Source organism: Gossypium raimondii, chromosome 2 (assembly GCF_025698545.1).
Source record: "Gossypium raimondii isolate GPD5lz chromosome 2, ASM2569854v1, whole genome shotgun sequence".
Taxonomy (NCBI): domain Eukaryota; kingdom Viridiplantae; phylum Streptophyta; class Magnoliopsida; order Malvales; family Malvaceae; genus Gossypium; species Gossypium raimondii.
The window spans coordinates 17,557,178-17,582,748 of NC_068566.1; the positions used below are offsets into that span (position 1 = coordinate 17,557,178).

Here is a 25,571-nt window from a genome sequence, read left to right on the forward strand (position 1 = left end):
CGGGAAATTCACGGATTAGCTCGATAGCATTTCAACGCTCCAGTTGTCATAGTAAGTTCATAGTATTTCAATACGTAATTGAATTTCTACTTGTATATTTTACACTATAGTTATGTAATTAAATGCTTATAATTAATTATACCCTAAATTGCACATACGTGCCCCTGTTTGTTCTTCGATACCCTTTAATTGCACATGTGTACCTTTGTTTGTACTTTGGTACCATTGAATTGCACATACGTGCCCTTTTTTGTACTTTGGTACCCCTGAATTGCACATATGTGCCCCTATTTTTACTTCGATGCCCCTGAATTGCACATATGTGCTCCTATTTGTACTTCGATCCCTTGAATTGCACATACGTGCCCCTGTTTGTACTTCGGTACCTCTGAATTCCACATACATACCCCTCTTTGTACTTCGGTACCCCTAAATTACACATACGTGGCCCTGTTTGTACTTCGATACCCTGAATTACACATACGTAGCCCTGTTTGTACTTTGGTACCCCTGAATTGCACATACGTGCCCCTATTTGTACTTCGGTACCCCTAAATAACACATATGTGCCCCTGTTTACACTCCGGTAACTTCAAATTGAGTAAAATATGAGTTGTATTAAATTGTTGTTAGTTTAAAAGATATGCTATGTTCTTACTAAACTTTATAAGCTTTTATGTTTTTGTATTGTTTTGTATATCGTTATTGCTGACTATTGGACAGATCGAATCTTCGGCTCACACCATCTATCGATGTTGGTGGTTCTTGTTCTCCTTAGGGTTGTGGCATGTATATGTTGTTATATAGGTTATTATGGTATATTTGGACAAAAATACTAAACTAGGATTTTAGGTACTTTATTAAGATTGTAAATAGGTATCTTCTTAGTACAATTAGAAATATATGGAATTGATCACTTGTGATTTGTTTTGGCTTGTGAATGAATGAAGTGCTATGCTAGAAATAAATTAAAGTTTACATTTTTTAGTTATTGATATCGGTTATAATTGTGGTGTCTATGAATGGCACATTGGTTGGTTATTTTTAGGACATTAGTATGGTATGCCATGTTGTGTTGCTTGTGGTCTAAATTGTGATATGCTTTAAGAAGATATTGAATTAGTTGTGTTTGTTTGAAGTATGGTAATGCATACGTTTAAATAAGGTAGTCTGATTGCGATTGAGGTGCCTATAAGGCATATTGGTTTAATGTATTTTGGTCTTTTGAATTGTCATTTTAATGCATGTTTTGGTATGCTTTGATTTCCTTGGTTAAGGTTGCAAATTGCTTGTAGGTACATGCTTGAAATAGGTGAAAGAAATGGCTTGATTTTGGACAATTTCTTATCCATACGGCTCTGTGTCCCCCGTAGGTTTTAAAGGCATTCAAGTTAGGCAGTTAGACTGCCTGGCACACGGGCGTGTGAGGCCATTTCGAGAGTTACATGGCCTGGCACACGGGCGTGTGGTTTGGCTGTGTGACCCAAGTCATAGAGTTGCATGGGCATGGACACGGGCTGGGACACGACCGTGTGTCCCTATTTCGATTGTTACACAGCCTAAAAATGGGCGCGTGTCTCAGCCGTATGAGTCACACGACCGTGTGGCCCCTGTAGTTTGAATTTTTCTAAATTTTTCCTCAATGTTTCAAATGTTTTCGATTTAGCCCCGAATCATTTCTAAAGTGATTCTAAGGCCTTGAGGGCTCAAATAAGAGGCAATATGCTTGTATATTAATAGATTATGCTATGTTTATTGACTGACTTGTATATTAAGGGCTCAAATAAGAAGCAAATGACTGACTTTAAGTTAGTTTTATTTGATAATGCCTTGTAACCCTAAATTCAGTGACAGATATGGGTTAGGGGTGTTAGACGATAACTCGACATTTACTTGTCACTTTTTTTCTAATTGCGATTTTTTACACTTGCACATTTCCGTTGTTCCAAAAACGTTTTAATTTAACGTATAATCACAAATTTATAATTTACAAAATCAATAGCTAACATTAGCTCCGTCAACCAGAACCATTCAATAGGTGAGTTCCGTAATATGAGACATTTAATCACCTCATTTGCACAATAACAACCATTATCAAGTCACAATATAATATTGGAAACAATGAAAACGTATACAAGTCTTTCACAAGGAATCATAACCAAATATCAATTACAAATCATCATGAAGTCATTTAACCATTAAAAATTCAGTCCGGTGAATGGTATAAACAGATACACGATTATCCACCAAAGACACATCAGAATGCTCAACCAAGCCAGTCCAACCAAGAACACGCCTGGGCACCAAGTGCCAAGTCCGTAGGCTTTACACCCCCCAAGAAACATGTCAGAATCACTTTAAATATAACTCAATAATTCGCAACAAATGCTGGACTCCGGTATATTCAATATGTAATAACAAGTCAAGAATCATCATCTCATCACAAATCAATTCCATACAGCGCGCATAATAACCTATTGGCATGTCAATTGTATCCTATCCTATGTTCATTCGAGCTCAATACACAATATCACGTAACACTTTACAATTCAATTACATTTCTCACCTTGAATCAAGTTATGACAATTTAACTATATATAAAAATATTTAAAAAATCATATATCACAAGTCAATATAGTATTACAAATTATACTAAATTAAACCATATGAACTTATTAGAGCCAAACTGCAAAGATAGTAAAATTCAAGGACTAATCAACACCTTTCCTTTCTCCACGATTATCAATTGGTTCCTGATTTATAAAGTAGTTTATTTCAATTTATTAGCTTCAACCACATGTAATATGCAATTTAATGCATATGTCTTCCTAATTACAACTTTGCACAAGTTCCCCAAACTTTTACACTTTAATCAATTTGGTCCCTAATACCAAAAAAGGTTATTTTCAAAATTAAGCCCAACGCTATTATGTCAAATTCATTATCATCCTAAAACAGCTTTCAAGCCACAAAATTTACAAGAAATTCATGCCATTTTTAATAATTTTATAATTTCGTCCTTAAACTTAAAAACTATACAAAATCACTTTACAAAATAGTCCTATTTCAGTATCAAGCTTCAAACTAAACCATTAGCATCTAAAATGCTTCAAGAACATAAATGGAAAGTTTTAAAAACTTTGACGGTATCAAAATTAGTCCCTGGGCTAGTTAGATTAAGCCACAACGATCTCAAAAACATAAAATAAGCTAAAACAGAATCGAAAGAGCTTACCATGCATGAATTATAAGTTGGTCGACTTTAAGCATTCAAAAATAGAGTTTAAAAGCTTTCCTTCTTTCCATTTTGGTCAAGGGAGAAAGATGATAACATTTTTACCGTTGGTTTTCTTAAACTAATTATTAAATTACGAAATTAGCCTTAGTTAACAACTAAATAATATAACCATGTATGGGCAAACTATCCACTATTAATAATTATGTCTAAATTACCATATTAGACTATTGAAATATGTTTTTGCACTCAATTAGTCTTTTTAAACTAATAGTGATTGACTTTTGTAGCTTTTAAGATTTAGTCTTTTTTCTTTAATTAACTAACTAAACGTCAAAATTACTGAACCAAATTTCAATATGACACTATAATGACCTCGTAAATATTAAATAAGTAATATTTATGGACTTAAACATCGGAATTGTGGTTCCAAAACCATTGTTTTTGTCACTACTAGAAAACAACTTGTTACTACTCTCCCCGGTTAGGAAATTTTGTCCTCGAAATTTTTACCTGAGAATAAGTTGGGATATTGTGAGTTCATTGATTCCTCAATTTCCCAAGTAGCTTACTTGATACCATGTCGGTGCCACAAAAATTTTACAAACAATACCCGTTTATTCCAAAGTTTTTTCACCTTATGAGCTAAAGATCGCTACTGGCTCCTCTGAATACGATAGATCAGGCTATAATTCAATCTCACTAGGAGAGATCATATGTGAAGGATCTGATCTATACCGTCTCATCATTGAAACATGAAAAATTTTGTAAACCTTTTCAAGTTTAGAAGGTAAACCCAATTTGTAAGCTACAAGACCTGTTCTTTCAATAATCTCATACGACCCGATGAACCTCAGACTCAATTTCCCTTTTCTACCAAACCGTAACACCTTTTCCAAGCTGAAACTTTTAAAAACACTTTATCACCAATGAAAAATTCTATATCTTTTCTTTTCAAGCTTGCATACAATTTTTGACGATCCAATGCAACTTTCAAGAAATCGCGAATAGCATGAACTTTGTCTTCAGTTTCGCGAATCAAGTCTGTCCCAACCAACTTGGATTCGCTTAACCCTGACAAGCATAGCGATGTTGTATATTTTCATCCATATAAAGCTTCAAACGATGCCATTTTACTACTGGACTGATAGATGTTATTAGAAGCAAATTTAGCTAACGAAAAATATTTTTCCCAGCTACCTTCAAACTTGAGAATACAACACTGTAACATGTCTTCCAGAATCTGTATTACCCATTTTGACTGTTCGTCTATTTGTGGATGAAATGTTGTTCTAAAGTTGAGTTTAGTATCCAAAGCCTCGTGAATTTTACCCCAAAATCTATAAGTGAATCTTAGATCTCGGTCGAACATAATAGACAATGACACTTCGGGTAATCTGACAATTTCAGAAACATATAACTCGACTAACTTCTTGATCACCTCCGAACGTACTAACACCCAGAGTGTGAATACTGTAGAAAAAGATATATTAATGAGGTGGTATCTACAAGTATATGGGTCCAATTGTAATATAGTTACAACTAAATAGGTGAGTACTCTGAGGATCATACCTAAGGGAGACGAGCCTAGATTAATGTTAACCTAAACACTGAAAGATCTAATTAGTATTTTAGTTTAGTTATAGTACGAAGGTAAAATAAAATAAAAGGAGTTTATAAGGTTTTTATATTAATAAAAATAATATAATATAAAGAACTAAAATTTGAGAGATTAAAGAATAGAGATAATCAAATCTAATTATGGGTGATTAGCTCGCATTGGTAATCCCTATCAAATGTCGCTTCGGGTTCCTTGTCAATGAACTAGTCATTATCCCAATAGGATCTTCTGATCTTCTACTCAAATAACAAGTCGACAATAACTACTTATCTTCCAACCTCACAGTCTAGACCGGTTTGGGGTGAAGGTATTCACGGATGGGTCATACCAATTTTGGGTTAATTCTCACCTTGATGGATTCCCAGGGTTGTCAGGCCTAGGTTTTGTTTCACGTTCTTCCTTTCCCAAATAGCTGATCTGTTGAGTATCCCTACAAAACAGGTAACAGATCATACCTCCAATCCCTAATCCCCCATAGGGGGATTAGTTCCTCATGGTTTCTATAGACAATATAGAATCAATATAAAGAGAATATGCTAAATAAATCGATAATATAAAGTTTATGAAAGAGCCTGATTGTATTAAGAATTATCACGGACCCACAAGGTTTGATTGTCTCCACAATATAGATCTCTCAAAATAGAACAAGAATGAATTAAAATAAATCTAACCTAAGAAAGAAGAAAACTAAACTGAAATTAAAAAACTAAATTTAGTCTAATTGAATGTGACAAAGAAGCTTATTTATAGATTTCAGGTGGCCGTTATCCTTAACCCTAGGTCAGCTGACCTTTCCGAGCTTTAATTTTGATTATGCAGACCAAAACGTCATTCTCCGACATCAAGCATTCTACGTTGTGACATAGTGACTAATATTGATTTGGTACCCTTTCTTATGATCTCTTGCACACTTATAAAGTTCATTAGCTCACCCTTAGGCCTCATTTGACCCCTAAGGTCAATAAAAGACTCAATTTGCACATTTTATTAACTTAATGGAAACTTAAGAAGACATAATTAAAACTTAATAAAAATGTTTTCCTTCAAGCTCCTAAAGTGCAACGCAAACATAAGTAAGAAACAGAAGAGATGTCCATTGAGCAAATATCATACAAGTATTGACTTTGGAGCACTTGACTTGGGCATTTCATATTGACTAACAACTTTAACACGATGAATAATTTACTTGCCATTTTGACCATAAACATCTAAGTTCAGTATAGTACAAAGTATACAAACATTAAGGGTCTCACCTATAGGGATCCATCAATAAATCATACAAGTACTTTGATTATCCGAGCAGAATACAAAAGGTCGTTTATGCGATTGTTCTGTATAATGTACATTCATGCATGAAGATATTTAGGTCACATAGGACTTTTTAGCTTGTAACATTTTAATGCTTACGACAGGTATGGAGTTAAAAAATAGTAAGCATTAAGAGGGTTACAAACACAAAAATAGTTTGGCACATCCTATCGATCCCTATTCTTCCCCCTTAGTGACCCTTACCCGCTCACCACCTTATTTCTCCTTCTCTTACCTTCTTTGTTTCTCCACATAGGAAATCATAGGATAACATAGTGATTTTTTCACTTTTTTCTTTTTCAATGAATCTCACTTATGAATGCTTTTTCAATATTTCAAGACTTTTTCTACCCGTACTACTTTTCCTTTTCGAAATTTTCTTTTGTTTTGCACTTTCAGGCTAACCTATAGTTCCCATATCACACCAATCTTTCATATTTCACTCTATTTTTACAAACTCTGTTGTGATGTATCTACTTATCTCCCAATACGTATGGTAAGACGTCTATAGTCGTGCAGTGCAGGACCAAAGAAAAATGGCAAATACAAATTAATATTTCAGGCTTAAGGTTTGTAATGACGTTCATCAAGAAGCGTCAACAAGCTCAAAAATTGATACTAACGGTGAAATACAAATAGGTCAGCTTTTTGGCTCTAGATATGTTCCAAACAATGCCTTAGGTCGTCCTTTAATATCTATATATGCATAAATTTAATCAACCAAACAAACTCAAACTCAACCATTTTTCATTCATACTATCATGCTCGTTTCCTTGTATTATCTGTATCATTTGGTACATTTGATTGCTTAATCCCTATTTATAGTTTAACATATAGAACTTAATAGTCTAATAATAAAAAAATTAAAATCACCTATCATCATGCCAAATTTATTTGAAAAAATAAGTAACCTATGTACATGCTCGTAACTAATCACTTGTATTTCTACAAGCTCAAGCACACAAAAGATAAGAAAAATCAAGGAAAATGCAAAAAATTAAAACAAATTTTCTATGTTCCCCCCACACTTGATTTGACACATAGTCCTTAATGTCTAGCCCATAAATAGAGAAGGAAGGAAGTTACTCGATTGATCGTGGTTTCTCTAACTGTTAATGGTGGGTGCTTCCTCCCTTGTTCATGTAAAGCTCAAATTGTTTGTGTCTCCTTTATGTGGGGTTCCTACAGAGAAAATCATAAACAAACACAAATCCAAACAACTAAAAAATTATTCCTATCCTAAAACAAACAAAAATCATCCTTATGTTTTAATACAACCCGAAATAAAATTTAAAAACTAATCATCTTGCTCAAAATCCATCTCTTCATCTCCTTCTTCCTCAGCATCCTCTCCTTCCTCTTTGCTCTTATACGCCTCTTCCTCTTGTTCCCAATTTGTTGGCCCAAACATATTAGGTGTATAATTAGGGACCCGGATGTTGTTTCGTCTAGCAAATTCTTGAAAAATTAGACTCGACTACTACGTCCATTGTATCATCCAGTCTAGCTTTGGATGACTACTCTTACCAACTTCTTGTTGAGCTCATGTCAACCTCTGTGATGAAGCTGATGTGATCATGGCTTCTTTTTGTTATTTGTTCCAATCCTTTATTTGTTTGGCTAACAACTCTATGCACTGTTGGAACAAGGTGTCTCTGATAATACTTCGAGAAGGTTTCAACAACTACTCGGTGGATGTCATAGGTACACCTGCCTTTTTGCATAAGGCCGACACTAGGTGGGGAAAGAAAACTCCCACCTTCTGGCCACTAATACATCTTTTCATGTTTTGATCGATCCATCTACACATACATACCTACTTTCTCTGCAAAATAGTATAGAGTAAAACTGCTTAAAAGCTATTAACGTTAGAAACATTCAAAGCAATTACAATTCGTGTGCACACAAATTGAATCCATATCTTAGCCCTTTCCTTTAGTTAAATGAATTTTGTCAATATCTTGGTACTTGGGTGATATTTCCATTCGCCCCTTCCTTCAGTTAAAAAGTTTATAACGTTTTCCATATCTATATCTCAAAAATATTCTAAATCAGTTTCCCTGATAAAATATTTTTCATAGTATGGAGCATTATAAAAGTCACAAATAATTTGAAAGGTTACTTGCACTTATTTCCCCCGCATAGATACCATTTCCCACATATGGCTCTCAGTGTTTCTAGACTATTGATCCCATAAATATGCATAAAACTCTTGAACAACAAGGACCACAACACTATCTTTCAGGATTATCCAAAAACGTTCCCACCTATGGTATCTAACTAAAAGTCATATTTCCTTACAAAGAATCATAGACAGATCAAATCCCCTCTCTTGTATAAATGTTTTTCCTTGAATTTCAAAAAAATATTTTTCAATATTCGAGTTTGCAAAATTAGAGATATTTTAAACTGTCAACAATTTTGACTCATTAGTTCGCCTAACTTTCCTAGGAGCTATTATTGAACTAAGGACTTTAGCACAATGTTAAGCAAAATTCAGTAAAACAGTAACAATTTTGAGTTAAGAAACCTTAACCTATAAGAAGTCTTGGAATTCCTTGTTGTATGCATTGATTTACCATTCATTTGAATGCTGCCCTCCTTTGCCACACCGAATAAGATTATATAATAAAGTATTTCGCACCACTTGAAAGAAAAGAGGGAGATTTGGGATTTTAAGGTTTAATGAATTTTGAAAGATTTAGGATGATTAAGGGGTTAAAGGGTATTAAATAGGTTTAGGAGGTATGTTAGGGTTAAAAAGGTCTTTTATTGTTAAAAAGTGGGTAAATAAGTGTTTAGCCGTCAGGTTGCGCTTGTCGGGTTGGGTTACTCGTAGAAACATTGCAGCAATGTAGCGACACAGGGGTTTTGTGTTGCGGTACATTCTAAATTTTTAGATTTTTTAGTATACTGGCTACAATGTTGTGACACTTAAAGTCTGTGTCGCGACATCGAAAGAATTTTCTCGATTTTGAAGACTACCCTTGGTGTTACGACACAGGATTCCTGTATCGCAACATGGGCTCTCTGCTTACTCAAAACTCCATTTTCTAGAGTGCTACGGTTCCTAAAAAACTCAAAGTTAATATAAAAAAATCTACACTAAAATTTAACTAACTGTATAATATTTTACATATGTTTAAGTATCAGATTAAATAGTTTAAATCTTATTGTCAGATGAATCCGACAGTATCATCAGTTTACAGATGGATGATTCTTTTGTTATATCAGTATTAGTCCATTGTCCGTTGTGCCATTCCACCTTTGCCCACTTCTCCTTATCCTTCAACCTATTTATTTTTTCTGCATGCATAAAAGGAAGTGTATCCCTTGACTCGGGAATGTTAGAAATAGATAATTCTTGGCATTGCTCCCTTAACTTCTTCTTACCTTTTTCTTCGCTTGGTTGATGACCACATTTAAAGATTTCAGTCTCACTATTGATTTTCATGGTTAATTCATTTTTTTGTAAATCAATGGTGGATCTCGAAGCGGCTAGAGAGGTCTACCTCATAAGATCGGTATCTCTCGATCTTCTTCAAAATCTAGAACCAAAAAATTCATTGGGATAACGAAGCTGCACACTTTGACTAACACATCTTTCAATACAGCTTTTCGATGTATTGAAGACCTATCAGCCAACTGTAGTGTTATCTAAGTAGTCTTGGGATCCCTCAACCCGAGTTTCTCAAAAATAGTTAGAGGCATTAAATTAATACTAGCTTCTAAGTCACATATGGCTCTATCAAAATGAATGTTCCCTATCTCTATGGGAATAGTAAAACTTCCCGAGTCTTTTAATTTTTGGGGAACCTGTCTTGAAATAATAACACTACAGGAAGAGCTTAAATTAACTTTTTCTCCCACCTTAATTTTCCTACGCCTAGACATGATTTCCTTTAAAAACTATAGTAAGCGATTAAAGGCAGGTTTACATTTAATGTTTTGAACAAGATTACGAAGCTTACAAACTCGTATTCATCCCTTTTTTGCTTTTCTTCTAGTCTTGAAGGGAATGGGATCTTTGTAATGGAAGAATCTTTGGGCATCTCTTTTTTTAGCTTAGCTGTTGGTACAATTTTCTCCTCTAACTCTGGTTCATCTTTAGCCGCAAGGGATTTATCTTGAGGGTGATCAATATTCTCCATATTTCCCTCCGAAATATGGGTTTCTGGGCTACTTAGTACTTTGTCGGATCGGACCTCTATTGCTTTCATGTGCTCTTTACCTTCTCCCCGAGGATTGTTTTCTGTATTATTGGGAATGCTTGTGCCATTTTGTCTTTTGATGCCTCCCATCATTCTCATCAATTGGCTCATTTGATCCTCAAGTTTAGTCAATGTTTTGGCTAAGTTGATGCACTCAAACTGCACTTGCTTGACATCTATTCTCATGGGCTACATTTCTCTCTCTATTCAATCCAAACATTGACCACATGTAGAACGGTCACTTAGGTTAACCCTATCCTAAGGTTTTTGCAAATAAGGAGGTTGATAATGAGTACTTTTTAGCTTGATTTGAACTATTACCTTCTCCTTGGTTTCCTCTCCATATCAGATTCGGGTGATCTCTCCAACTAGGATTGTAAGTGTTTGAATAATGGTTTCCACCACTATTTATGATATAATTAACATCCTCGATAGGATTGTTGGGGTAGTGGAAAAGCGGTTTATCTTCTCCACTAATAGATGGTGCATTGTTTCCAGATTCAATACAGTTAAGTCTATCCACTAACTGTTGATACTTATCATCCTCCTGAATAGCTTTTACCATAGCAGTTTTTTGGCCATATCTAAATTGTTCAATTGGCCACTAGAAGGAGTTCAATGCCATGTTCTCAATTATTTCGTACACATCCTCGTACGTCTTGTTCATAAGTGATCCTGCTGCTGCGCCGTCTAGGCCTGATCTTGCGTTCTCGTCCACTCAGGAAATTCGTGGTGTGGGCATTTCTAAATCAATGTTTTGAAACGTTCCCAAGCCTCATGGAAACTTTCTCCATCCATCTGTCTGAAAACATCAATCTCTCTTATTAATTGAACCGCGTTACTGATAGGGAAAAACTTTTGTAAGAACTTTCAATGAGTTTATCCCATGTCGTGATAGATCCCGGTATCTGCGAGTCTAACCAAGAAAAGGCATTATCAATCAAAGAAAATGAGGACAATCGAATATCTAATTAATACTTTAGTTTATTTATAGTATGAAGGTAAAATAAAATGAGTGTATAATATTTTTATAATAATAAAAAAATAATATAAAGAACTAAACTTCAAGAGCTTGAAGAATAGGAACAGTCAAATCTAATTATGGGAGATTAGCTAACTTCGATAATCCCTACCAACTATTGCTTCGAGTTCCTCATCAATCAACTAGTCATTATCCCAGTAGGATCTTCTGGTCTTCTACTAAAATAACAAGTCGACAATAATTATTTATCTTCCAGCCATACAGTCCAGACCGATTTAGGGTGAAGGTATTCACGGATGGGTCATACCAATTTTGGGTTAATTCCCACCCTGATTGATTCCCAAGGTTGTCAAGCCTAGGGTTTGTTCCACGTTCTTCTTTTCCTAAATAGCTAGCCCATTAAGTATCCCTACAAAACAGGTAATAGATCATACCTCCACTCGCTAATCCCCCATAGAGGGATTATTTCCTCATGGTTTCCATAAATAATATAGAATCGATATAAAGAGAAAATATGCTAAATAAATCAATAATATAGAGTTTATGAAAGAGCCTGATTGTATTAAGATTGATCGCGAACCTACAAGGTTTAATTGTCTCCACAATACAGATCTCTCAAAATAGAACAAGAATGAATGAATATAAATCTAACCTAAGAAAGAAGAAAACTAAATTGAAATTAAATTACTAAACCTAGGCTAAGTGATTGGTGTCTATAAGATGTGACAAAGGAGCTTATTTATAGATTTCAGGTGGCCATCATCCTTAACCCTAGGTTAGTTGATGTTCTCGAGCTTTAAGTTTGATTGTGCAGACCAAAACGCCCCTTTCTCGTGTTTGATTCTTGTCCAGAATCAATGTCGAGACACACCAGGTCCTATGTTGTGACATAGCAATCAGTGTACTCTTCTTGGGATATCTTCAGGGGTATGTCGCGAAACTCTTAGGCTGTGTCACGACATCGAAGGCAGTTTCGTGATTTCTCCATTCCACTCCCTATGTTGTAACATCAAGCATTCTGTGTTACTACATAGTGACTAGTATTGATTTGGTACGCCTTCTAATGGTCTCCTACACGCTTATTAAGTTCATTAGATCACCCTTATGCCTCATTCGACCCCTAAGGTCAATAAAATACTCAATTTGCACATTTTATTTACTTAATGGAAACTTAAGAAAACATAATTAAAACTTAATAAAAAAAGCTTGTCTTCAAGCTCCTAAATTGGGGAAACTAGTTTAATCTACTACATTTGAGGCAAATCACTTCTCAAGCGAGTAATTGGTTCTGACCGAAATAAAATGAGCCAATTTCATCAGTCTATCAAGAACAACCCATATCGAGTCTCTCTTTCTCTGTGACATAGGCAATCTAGATATGAAATCGACTTTGACTCGCTCTCATTTCCATTCAAGAATCATAACAGGCTGCAATACCCTAGACGGTACCTGATGCTTAGCTTTCACCTGCTGGCAAACCAGACATTTTAGTCACAAATTTTAAAATTTCACGTTTCATACCCGACCACGAATACATCTATTTTAAATCACAAAACATCTTAGTACTACCCGGATGAATAGAGTACATACTATTCTGAGCCTTTGATAAAATGTCTCGTTTCAAATCTAGATCATTCGAAACGCATAATATACTTCGGAAATACAACATACCATCAATACTAACTTTGAATTCCATAGATTAATCATTCTGAATCTGTTCTTGTTTAGCTAATAGTTTCGGGTCATCATTTTTCAATTCTCTAAAGAAAAACGGTCTAACTTTCAATTCAGCTAAAAAGAACCATCACGATTCAAAGTCAACTGAGTGTTTAATGCTCTAAAGGAAAATAGTGATTTCTAAATTAATGCATCAACAGCTATATTAGCTTTTCTCGTATAATAATCAATTACCATATCATAATTTTTTAATAACTCGAGCCACCCTCACTGTCTCAGGTTCAATTTTTTTAGTCATTAAATATTTTAGGCTTTTATGAGCAATAAAAACATGACATCTCTCATTGTACAGGTAATGTCGCCAAATCTTCAAAGCGATAACAATCGCAGCCAATTCTAGATCGTGAGTTGGGTAATTTCTCTCGTGCGACTTTAGCTATTGAGAAGCGTATGCTATAAATTTTCATCCTGCATCAACACACAACCTAACCCACTGAGCGACGCATCACTGTAAACAACATATTCTTTCTCAGATTCAGGTTGAGTCAGTACAGAAGCTTCTGTCAACAAAGCTTTTAGCTAATCAAAACTTTGTTGGCACCTATCCAACCAAACAAACTAAAAATTTTTTTGTCATATCTTGCTCATCAATAAAGCAATTATCGAAAAAATTTTAAGAAATCAAAGATAATAACCAGCTAATCCCAGAAAACTACGTACCTTTGAGACATTCTTCAGAGCTTTCCACTTAACAATAGCAAAGGTCTTGCTCGGGTCAACATGAGTCCCATTCATCAAAATTACATGACCAAGAAATCCAACCTCTATGAGCTAGAATTCAGATTTACTAAATTTTTCATACAACTACTTCTCACAATACAATTTTCAGATGTTGTGCATGCTCTAATTCTATTTTAGAATAGATCAGTATATCCTCTCTGATTCTATTTTCAAAAATAGACCTCAAATCCAATTAGTATCAGTATATTATCAACTGAAAAACCTGATTCATTAAATTCATAAAAGTAGGAGGGGCATTGGTTAACCCAAACGACATTACCAAGAATTCATAATGACTGTAACAAGTTCAAAAAGTAATTTTTGGCACGTTAATATCTCTAACTCGCAACTGATAATAATCGAATATGTGGTCTATTTTCAAAAACCTTTTTGCGTCTTTCAACTGGTCAGACAAATCATCAATACGGGGCAAAGAATATTTACTCTTTATCGTAACTTTATTCAATTGCCTGTAATCCATCTTTCTTCTTCACAAACAACACAAGTGAACACTAGGGAGATACACTCGGTTGAATAAAACCTCGATCTAACAACTCTTGCAACTGTGCTTTAAGTTCTTGCAACTCAGTTGGTGTCATTCGATATGATGCAATCGATATTGGAGCAATCCCAGGCATCAAATCAATCACAAATTAAAGTTCACGTTCTGGCAGTAATCTTGGTAATTATTCAGGAAACACGTCTGTAAACTTGTTAACAATCAATACCAGATCAATCTTCGATCTTGATTCTCGAGTATCAAGTATATACGCCAGAAATGCTTCACAACCTTTACGAAACAATTTCTATGCAGAAATAGCTAAAATAACTTTAGTAGCGTTGTCTGCTCTATTAGACTCAACTGTAACCATTTCACTCGTTTGACATTTCAGATCAATTTGTTTCATTCTACAGTTCACCACAGCATCATGTAACGTCAACCAGTCCATTCCCAGAATGATATCGAATTTGTGAAAGGGTAACAACATCAAATCAGCAAGAAAGTCATAGTTCTGTATTCTCAGCGGACACTTATAACATATTAAGTTAATTATCACACTCTAAACTAATGGATTAGTAACTTGAACATTAAACTTAGTTGACTCAATAGGTAAATTCTTAACAATTACTAATGTAGTGCAAATATAAGAGTGAGTTGGCCCAGGGTCTATCAGTGCATGCACAATAACTTAAAAATGATAGAATGTACCAATAATAACATCAGGCACAGTAACTTCCTCTCTAGCTCGGATGGCATATGCTCGAGCAGACACTTTAGCTTTAGATCTAACAATTATGTCTTTTGTTCCACTACAATTAGCTCCAATATGATTGCCCTGACCAAGACGTTTACCTTTTTTAGGTTTAGATAATTGTTTATCACTCTACTCATTATTGTCCCTCACTTTTCTTGGGCAATTTTTCAGGAAATGGCCTATCAAACCACATCTAAAATAGGCATCTAAATTGGTTCTGAATTCACCAACATGTACATTTCCACAATATTCACACACAGGTCTTAGAGCATTACGAACAGTACACACACTATTAGTAGGTATAGCCTAAGATCTCAAATCATGTTGTCTCAGTTTGTTTCTACCCGAAAACCTAGATGGTGAAGTGAAACAACTAAAAACTTCTTTTGATTTCTTTGACGGTGGGGTAGAAAATTATTTAAAGGAACTTCATTTAACAAAATCTCGCGTCATTATTTCATTCTTTTTCATGTTGTTGCAAATTTCTTCAATCTTTTGTGTCCAATCCGATAACACAATGAACTCTCGTATTTCCATTGCTCCGACTAACATTTTAATCTCATCATTTAACCCAGCTTCAAAACGAATGCACATTTCTTCCTCATTCGTCACAATTTCTTGAGCATACTTGCAAAGCTGCACAAACTCTCACTCATATTCAGTTACAGATTTACTTCCTTGCTTCAATTTAAAAAATTATTTCTTTTTCTAGTCCAAGTATCATTTGCTAACATATTTCTTTTTAAAATCAAACCTAAATAAATCCAAATCCAAATTAATGTCGACCACCAGTTATAAGCTTCATCTTTAAGTAAAGACAAGACACGTTTGAGATAATAACCAGGTGAATAGGCCATTTTAATGAATCGTTGAATATTCTCGAGCCAATACTCAGCCCTATTTAGGTCGTCATCCGACTTTCCTCTAAACTTTTTGGCACCACACTTCCTGATTTTATTTATAGGAGGCCGTCAACTCATTTCAATTGTTTGAAGATGCGGGGGTGCCAAAAGATACACAACAAGGGGTGGAGGTTGTTGAACCGCAGGATTGGCTCGCATAAATTCTGTGAACCACTGACCCATTAGGTCGAAAAAGACATTTTTAACTTCACTGTTGGACAATTACAGAACCGGTAGGTTATGACTTACTTCTTGTTTGGAAGTCAGGACATTATTATTTATTTCATCAGTGTCAGCTCGATCAGATTCTCCCAACTTCTTTAAATCAATAAAAAATAGGGGCAAGGTCATATCAAATACATCACATTATCGTAGGTTTATGTGGCATGTAATTTCTGAACACCAAACATGATACATTCAGTCCGAGAATCAACTAAATTGTAGCTCTGATACCACTAAATGTAACACCCTTCGCTCACCTCCGTCACCGAATCAAGGTTATGGAATGCTAACGTAAACACCAGGACAAAATTTTTCCATTTCAATTCAAAATACAATTAAAAAACATTATTTAATAAACAAACATTAGTTAATCATGATATTCATACAAAAATAAAGCTTAAAACGAGCTTTAAGATACAAAGGGTTGGATCGAGCATTAAAAAGAACCAAATTATAAACTTTTTAAATCTTGAACAAAGTGTTGATATCTTTATAATAAGTATTGATATTTTTATATATGGTATCGACACCAAATAAAATATTGATACCATTTTGACATTCTACCAAATCTAGAAATTTTCATTCAAAACATTTTATCGATACCTTTTGGAGGTTTCAATAAATTTTAAATATTTATCGATCTTGAATGAAAAGTATCGATAACAAATTGACATTCATCAAATTTTAAAGCTATTTATTTGGTGCGGTATTGGTACATTGATCCTTTTATCAATACTTTCTTAAAATGGTTAAAATTATAAGTTTAAAGATTCAATTCATGCTCAAGTAACCTACTACTTTTAAAGATACATACACATTTTTATCAATACTTTCTTCACAAAGTGCTTCTTTCAGAGTTAAACTTCCATTTTTCCATATTTCTAGAAAAAGCATCTCCTGTTTTTCATTATCATTCCCATAACAATTAATACAATGATTCGCATTTCGAACAAGCATGAATACAACATCTATAGGATAACTTCTGTCTTGAAATTTCTTTGGCATTTTTATATCATATACTCTATTTCTCTCGATTTGTAATCCAATACACAAATAAATTGGTTCGGTTAGGCTGGTTACATGCTGTGTATTATCAACGATTTCCACAGAAGGTGGTAAGATGATGTCTTGAGCAGTTACATATCCGGGACCCTTGGCACAAATAAAGGCGTTACGAGGCCCATACAAATTCCCACTCAATACAATTTCTTTCAAATTCATTAAAATTTCATGGACTGATTCTTGACTACCTACTATGGTAGAATATTCCTGTGGTATTTTCACAGATTTTGCACATGTAATGCATGTTCCTTCTAGTTCTCCAAGCAAAGCCCTTTGCATCACACTGCCTATTGTGTCAGCTTGGCCTTTCATAAGTGGAGACAGAATAAAGCGTCAATAATAAAGGCGTTTACTATTTGTTTTTGATTCAACACACTTCTACTGTCGTGTTTGAGTCGAAGTAGAGACTTTTACTTTCTCTCGAACCATAGTAATATTATTTTATTTGATCAGATGATTGAATCATTTATTTCTCTTGAAATCTCTTTAGTGTTTCTTTCTACATACGTGTTTTTTTAGGGGGTTTACAACCATTATGTGGCATAGGGCTTACATCCTGTACGGAACTTTAATAGTATACCACTTCTACGAATAGCTCGTAATGTTACATCTCTTCCGAGACCAGAACCCTTTATCATAACTTTGCTCATTGCATACCTTGGTCTACTACTGCTCGAATAACATTTCCCACTTCTGTTTGACTAGCACAAGGGGTCCCCTTTCTTTTACCATTGAATCCACAAGTGTCGATGGAAAACCAAGAGATTACCCAACCCCATACATCTGTAAGAATAACAATGGTAATGTTGAAACTTGCTTGAACTTGAATAACTCCTTTTGGTATTCTACGTGCACTTTTCCGTGCACTACTGCAACCATTCTTATGTGAACCAACTTTTGGTATAGGTTTTTCCATATTTTATCATTTCATAAAGATAAGTCAAAGATATATGGATATATCAATTTCATGTCAAAACAAATCATCTATTTTATTTGTTTATCGCTTTCTTTAAGATTAGTTTATTTTTACTTAAAACATAAGCCTTTAACCAAATTCTATTATGCAATTAGCATGCAAGTATCCATTCCCTAAACTTATTTAAGCACACTCCAAAACATATCAAAACATGCCACATACCTAAGTCTAACCAATATGCCATATAGTACCATCACAAACAACAATCTAATCCAACATTTAAGTCATTTGTATCTAATTCAAACTTGTCTAGCATGTTATACAAAATGACAAGTTATTACTAATTATTCATTACCATAACATTCATTCAAGCCATCACTAATTATTCATTCTATCACAAATCACATATATGCACATTTCCTGTCATACTTTCTCATATCATTTATAATCCACATACAAGCTTTCGTGCATTAGTTAATAACAACTTTGTCATTTATCCATTCAACTTACATACATAACTTGAACTAGCACAAGCATATATACTTCACAAACACTTATGTACATATCTTAAGCACACATATTACATACCACAAAACCAACTATAATGGTTTCAAAGTTTACCAAAATAAAGTTGGATAGTGTGATATTCAATTTGATTTGATCACCCGATTCCATAAAACGAGGTCTACAAGAAAATAGGAAAACAACACGAGTAAGCTTTTACAAATTTAGTAAGTTCATAGGTTGAAACATTTTAATTTAACGTATAATCACAATTTTATAATTAACAAAAACAATAGCTAACATTAGCCATATCAACCACAACCATTCAATAGGTGAGTTTCGTAATACGAGTTATTTAATCGCCTCATTTATATAGTATCATCCATTATCAAGTCACAATATAATATCGGAAACCATGAAAACGTATACAAGTCTTTCACAAGGAATCATAACCAAATATCAATTAAAAATCATCATTAAGTCATTTAACCATTAAAAATTTAGCTCGATGAATAGTATAAACAAATACGAATACGCAGTTATCCACCTAAGACACGCCAGAATGCTCAACCCAGCCAGTCCAACCAAGAACATGCCTGGGCACCATTTGCCAAGCCCGTAGGCTTTACATACGCCCCCAAAAACACGCCAGAATCACTGTAGATATAACTCGGAAATTCGCAACAAATGCTGGACTCCAGCTTATTCCTTAGTAGCCAATCCTACCCCAAAATTGCATCTAACTCATGGAAACTCAACAGAATCAAGTTCGTCAAAAATACGTATTTTCCAAAACCAAGGAAAAATCTTTTACTACCCAATTGACCATAGTACTCTGACCGAGTGGGTTGGTAACTATTATGCTAGCCTCAGTTGGGACGACTTTAAGACTCTTACCACCCACAAAATTTTCATAGATATAAGAGTGAGTAGATCCAAGATATATCATTGAATGAATGTTGTTGTCAAATAAAAAAATTTTCCATGTGATAACGTCGAGGGCTTTAGCATCCTCCTTCGCTTGGATTATGTAGACTTTGGATGAGGCTTTTGGTCCTAGCTTAGCTACATTCTTCATTGAAACTCCCTACACAGACCCGAATTTCACCATTTTCTCAATTTTCACCTCTGGCTGAGACTCTCGGGCCACCTGAACAGAGTGTTTAGTGTCCCCCCTCCTCTCACTAGGCAATCTCTCTTATAGTGCCTGTGTTCTCCATAGTTGTAATAGGCCCTGATGACTTTTCAACATGTTCTTGTATGATTTTTCCCATAATTATTACAAACAGGGATATTCATTTTCCTGGATCCTTCAGTGCTAGCCATGAAAGTAGCTTAACACCCACTTCTTTCTTGGTAAAAGCTAATAATTTGGGACTCCCTCACTAAAGTAGCAGAATACCCTTTTACATCATTGGGCCATTTGAATCTCGTATTTTTAGTTGCGCTAGAGGCTCCGTGTTTTTCCATTCCCTATCTCTAACCTTGTTCATTTCTTGAATTGTTGAATCCATTCTTTGAGCCTTCGCAAATAGGGCAGAAAAATCCCTGAACTCTAACGCAAACAATAGGTTAGAGAGTTCTTCATTCAGTCCTCATTTGAATATAATGCACAAACCTTCCTCATTTGGAACCAAGTCCTTAGCATATTTGCTTAGCCTAATGAACTCTCACACATACTCAAACCCTACCATTCTTCCCTGTTTAAGCTCTAGAAATTCCATATTCATTTGTTCGATGAAGATCCTATTGATGAACTTCTTCTTAAACTTCTTCAGGAAGAACTCCCAGTTCATCTATTCTCTAGGGATCATACTGGTCACTGTATTCTACCATTGGTACGCTTCGTCTTCTAACAGAGAAATAAAGCACTTTAGACTCTCGGTTTGGGAGCATTATGGCTCTTTTATTACCCAATGGACTTGGGAGAGCCAATTCTCCACCACCATAGAATCATCCTCATTGTTTCCTCTAAATTCCTTTATGCAATGCTTACGAACATCCTCCACTAGGTCCCCACGTGACATTGTTACAGAGGTGTAGGATTTATCGGCGGTGCAACTTCTTCTAATCTCATGGTCAATTCTAGCCTTATTGTTTCATCATGCCATCTATTCGAAGAGAATGGTGCAACACCCATATACCTATCAAACCACTACCCCATGACATGGCCCATCATCTCCATTAGAGCTTCTCTATCTTCAGATCCTAAAGCTCCCCGACTCGCTGAAGGCCTTAGGCTACTAACTTGTGGAGGAGTATTGCTCTCTATCTGATCTCCTTCAGCATTCCTTATTTTACTGACATTTTATTGTCTTTGCTACAAAACATAAACTTAGCAACACTAATAGGGATTAAATTAAACTTATGTAACATGTATCGCAACATTTTTTACTAATGTCAGTTTTCAAGAATCGTCTAAACCAAAGCTGTGATACTAATAAAATTGTAATGCCCATGCCCAACCCAGTCGTCGAATCCAAGTAACGAACATCGTAGCTTAAAACCAACTTACATAATGAAATCATTTGAAATCCAAACAATTTAGTTTGCTGGATAAACCACAAATCAAGGTGATACCCCAAAATACCGAACAATATATAATATATTTTTAGCACTTTAAAACAGTATTACGCCGCTTATAAATGGACTATGAAGAAGCAGCATTTGGCGAAAGCCTTATAAACAATCACAAGTTCAAATACAATTTCAAACGAGTTAACACTCAAGCGAAAGTTCAAAGTTTATTTCTATTTGACTGGTATCATTTGAAATAGTTTGCGTGTAGCCTCGCAAGACTGCTCACGAGAATTCAAAAAACACAAATCAATATTTTCAAATACGAGTTTTTAAAATCAAACTAGCGAAGACTAACAGACATCCTATTCTCAGCGATTTCATGTTACATCCAAGACAAAAGATGGCTCACAAATAAGTCGCAGATCTGGCTGAATCCTTGCTACGAATATGTCCAACCTAAAAGCCTAAAATAATAAGAAAAGAGACTAAATAAGTTTATAAGCACTTAGTGAGTTCCAAGGAAAGCACAACCTCACAACCAAAACATAATCGGTCTAAAAGACAAGCCACTATCAGCGGGTATAATTTTTTACACAAAGTATTCGCTGATGGATACTTCCTATAAGTAGACAAAACTAACTAGGACATTATCTGCAAACAGAAACTTGTGCATGACAAACTCAAGTCATTCCTACTCCATTTGTATATAGCATTATGGAATACCCATTTATGATTGTATCTCAGACTTTTTACACTTCATGCAATGTCCACATATTGTCGAACACCATATACTCCTTTTATTTGCATACTCTCTTCCTTATACTAGCTTCTAATTCTAGTTCCAAAGAACTAATATTCTTGTACCTTCATACTACTCCATAGAACTAATAGACCAACCATAACCTATGTACCTCTATCATTCCTCCTTGTGATTTGAACACATGAGTGTTCCTCCGCAAGGTTGGGTATTCACCAGTCACGGTTTACACCAGAGAGTCATACCAGTGGCAAAATATTATATATTGTATATTCTTTTTATCATCATACATATCAGCCCTTCAATACCTCCATACACCATTTTAGATACAAAGCTTGTGCACCAAGGAAGAAGTATTTATATCAATGCATATGCAAGACATCTGTTTATGAATTACTGACTTTAACTGTACATGCATCGACTCCTTACCGTATCTCTTTTTTACATATGTACCAACACCAATTATTAGGGTTACTTACCTAGGTATATAACATGAAAGTTTAAACATTTTACTAAAGAAAGTAAACTCAAAGTACGAAGGAATTCTCTCAAAACCTTTACTCACAATTTTTTACTCAATGGGTTCTTTCACTTTGGCATTAGGACCTTCTTCCGTATCTTTGGCAGCAAATAGCTTAAATAAAGAAGCTTCTACAAGCTTAACAGACAACTCTTTTGTTAACGATGAAGAACACCTTTGGGTTTTCTTCAATGGTAATGAAGGCAAGCAGAGAAGATGAAATGAAAATCTTCTCTCCGCTACCAAGTTGTCCTATTTATAGCTATCTCTAGCCCAAATCACACTCAAGGTTAATCTCTAATCAGTAATCATGCACATATGCTTCCATTAATTAATCACAATTGACACAATACCTCCACTAGGATGCTAGATGACTTAAATGTGTCCAACTAACCACTATTCCTAAAACTCAAATTCGTTATAGTAACAGAAACATGAGTGGCAAACTTACTAGCGGAAGGGTCCACTAAAGAAAGAACTCGCCAACCTCGGAATAAGATTTTGAAAACTTTGTGAGCTCAATATTTAAGCTATTCGTTATAACAATGTTACACCTTCCTTTGGTGAGCTGGTATTGCTTAGGAAGTTTACCAATGTTAACCCATCTAAGGCTCACAACTTAGACGGTCTTGCAAGTGAAATCTCCTGAGCAATACCAGCTTACCAAAGGAAGGTGTAACACTAGTAGAAACCAAGTTGTTATAATTCTCCCCCTCATAAGAAATTTCATTCTCGAAATTTACTTAAAATGAGATGGGGATTCTGGGATCACATTATCTCTTTTGGTTCCCAGGTTACTTATTTCACTCTATGGCTACGCCAAAGAACTTTCACCAATTGCACGTGCTTATTTAGTAACTCTTTTACTTCCTAAGCTAAGATTTCTACCAGTTTTTCTTCATAAAATAAATCAAACTGAACTTCAATTGATTCTATCAGAATGATATGGGAAAGATCAGGTCATAGATGAATGGATCATATCATGAATCTTTTGCTACTCCGATAGTAGATCTAGGTGGTAGGCAACCGGTCCAGCCTTCTCTATGATCTCATAAGGCTCGATACACTTGAGACTTCTTTCCCTTGTGACCAATGAGCAAGATCCCTTTTCATGGAGAGACCTTTAGGAATACCTAATCTCCTATAACATATTCAATATCTTCCTGTTTCAAATCAACATAAGATTTCTACCTATCTGAGGCTACTATCAATTTGCCTCTAATCCTCTTTACCATACCTTCTTCGTCCTAAATTAATTCCATCCTAATTACCTTTTTCTCTCTTAAATTTAACCAACATAAGGGCATTTTACATTGCCAACCATATAATGCTTCATACAGAGCCATATGAATACTCGAGTAGAATTTATTATTATACACAAATTCAGCTAGTAGTAAAAACATTCCTTGCTAGATTTGAATTCATAACACAAGTTCACAGCATATCTTCCAACACCTGAATAACTCGCTCTGATTGGCCATCAGAATGAGGATGGGAAGTTGTTCTAAATTTCAACCTCTTGCCCAATGATTCTTGCAATTGCTTTCAGAATCTTGAGGTGAAATGAGAGTCTTAACTAGAGATAATAAACACAAACACACCATGAAGTCTAACCATCTCACGAATATAAACTTCAGCTAGCTTAGGAAGTGATCAATCGATTCACATGGCCAGGAAATGAGCAGACCTCATCAATTGATCCACTAACACCCAAATAGTATTTCTTTTTTTGGTGAATTCAACAGAATAACTACGAAATCCATCGTAATCTATTCCCATTTCTATTTTGTAATTGAAATGGGTTGAAGCAAACCAATGGAAACTTGGTGCTCGACTTTTAACCGCTAACAAATCAAACATTTAATGAAAAATTCAAAAATTTCTCTTTTCATCTTGGGCCACAATATGATTCTCACAAATCACAATACATTTTCACACTACTAAGGTGCATAGCAAAGGAACCATCGTGAGCCTCATGCAAAATCAATTTCTTTAGTTCAGCATGATTAGGAGCACAAATTCAATCACGGAATCAAAGGCAATCATCCACATCAATGCTGAAACTTTCCATAGCACCTTACCGAGCAAGCTTTATTTTCTCTGCTAACTTAGCATCTGCGGATTACACCTCTTTTATTTGCTCAAACACGAGCTTAATTTTCAACTCAGCTAATAGGCTACCATCATCACAAATACTTCGCTGAGCTAACATTGCACTCAATTTGAATGCTGACTTTTGGCTCAAATCATCTACCACAACATTCGCTTTCCCAAGCTAGTAAACAGTTACACAATCATAATCTTTTAGTACTTCAATCCAATGAATTTTCCTCATATTTAGCTCCTTTTGGGAGAAAAGATATTTGATACTTTTGTGATATGTATAAATAAGGCACTTTTCACCATACAAGTAGTTCCTCTAGATCTTTAGAGCAAACACCACAGCGACCAACTTTAAATCATGCATCGAGTCATTACATTCGTGTGATTTTAACTATCAAGACATGTAGACAATTACTTTACCATCTTGCACAAGACACAGCCTAAGCCATTTAACAAAGCAACACTGAATGCTATAAATTCCTTCCCTGATTTGGGTAAGGTCAAGATCGACGCTTATGTTAACATGACGTTCAACTTATCAAAACTCTCTTGAGATTAATCTTTCCACATAAATGATATCTTCTTTTGTAGGAGTTTCATCATATACAAAGTGATTTTTGAGAACCCATTTACGAACCTCCTATTATAACCAACTAGGCTAAGGAAGCTTCGAATCTCTAACACATTTCTTGGTAATTTCCACTGAAGAATAACTTTAATATTTTGAGATCAACCTAAATTCCCTCAGCAAGAATAACATACACCAAAAAAACAACTTTTGATAACCAGATTCACTTTTACTGAGCTTTCCATAAAGCTACTTTCACGCAACACTTGCAATGCGATTCTCAAATGATTATCATGCTTAGGCTATGTTTTCAAGTATATCAGGATATCATCAATGAATACTATCACAAAAGGATTCAAATAAGGTTGGAAAATACAGTTCATGAAATCCACGAATGTTGCAGGTGCATTCGTCAACCCAAATGGCA

At 34.9% G+C, this 25,571-nt stretch overlaps 1 non-coding gene and 1 pseudogene across 1 annotated transcript; one reads left to right on the forward strand and one right to left on the reverse strand.

Annotated features, from left to right (window-relative positions):
• The first annotated feature begins 11,099 nt into the window (after positions 1–11,099).
• Positions 11,100–11,205, forward strand: LOC128039542 (small nucleolar RNA R71). The gene has a single exon (XR_008194042.1). It is a non-coding gene; the product is annotated as a small nucleolar RNA R71 (small nucleolar RNA).
• Positions 11,206–16,965: 5,760 nt separating this feature from the next.
• Positions 16,966–17,685, reverse strand: LOC128033855 (DNA-directed RNA polymerase subunit alpha-like; annotated as a pseudogene).
• Positions 17,686–25,571: the final 7,886 nt, after the last annotated feature.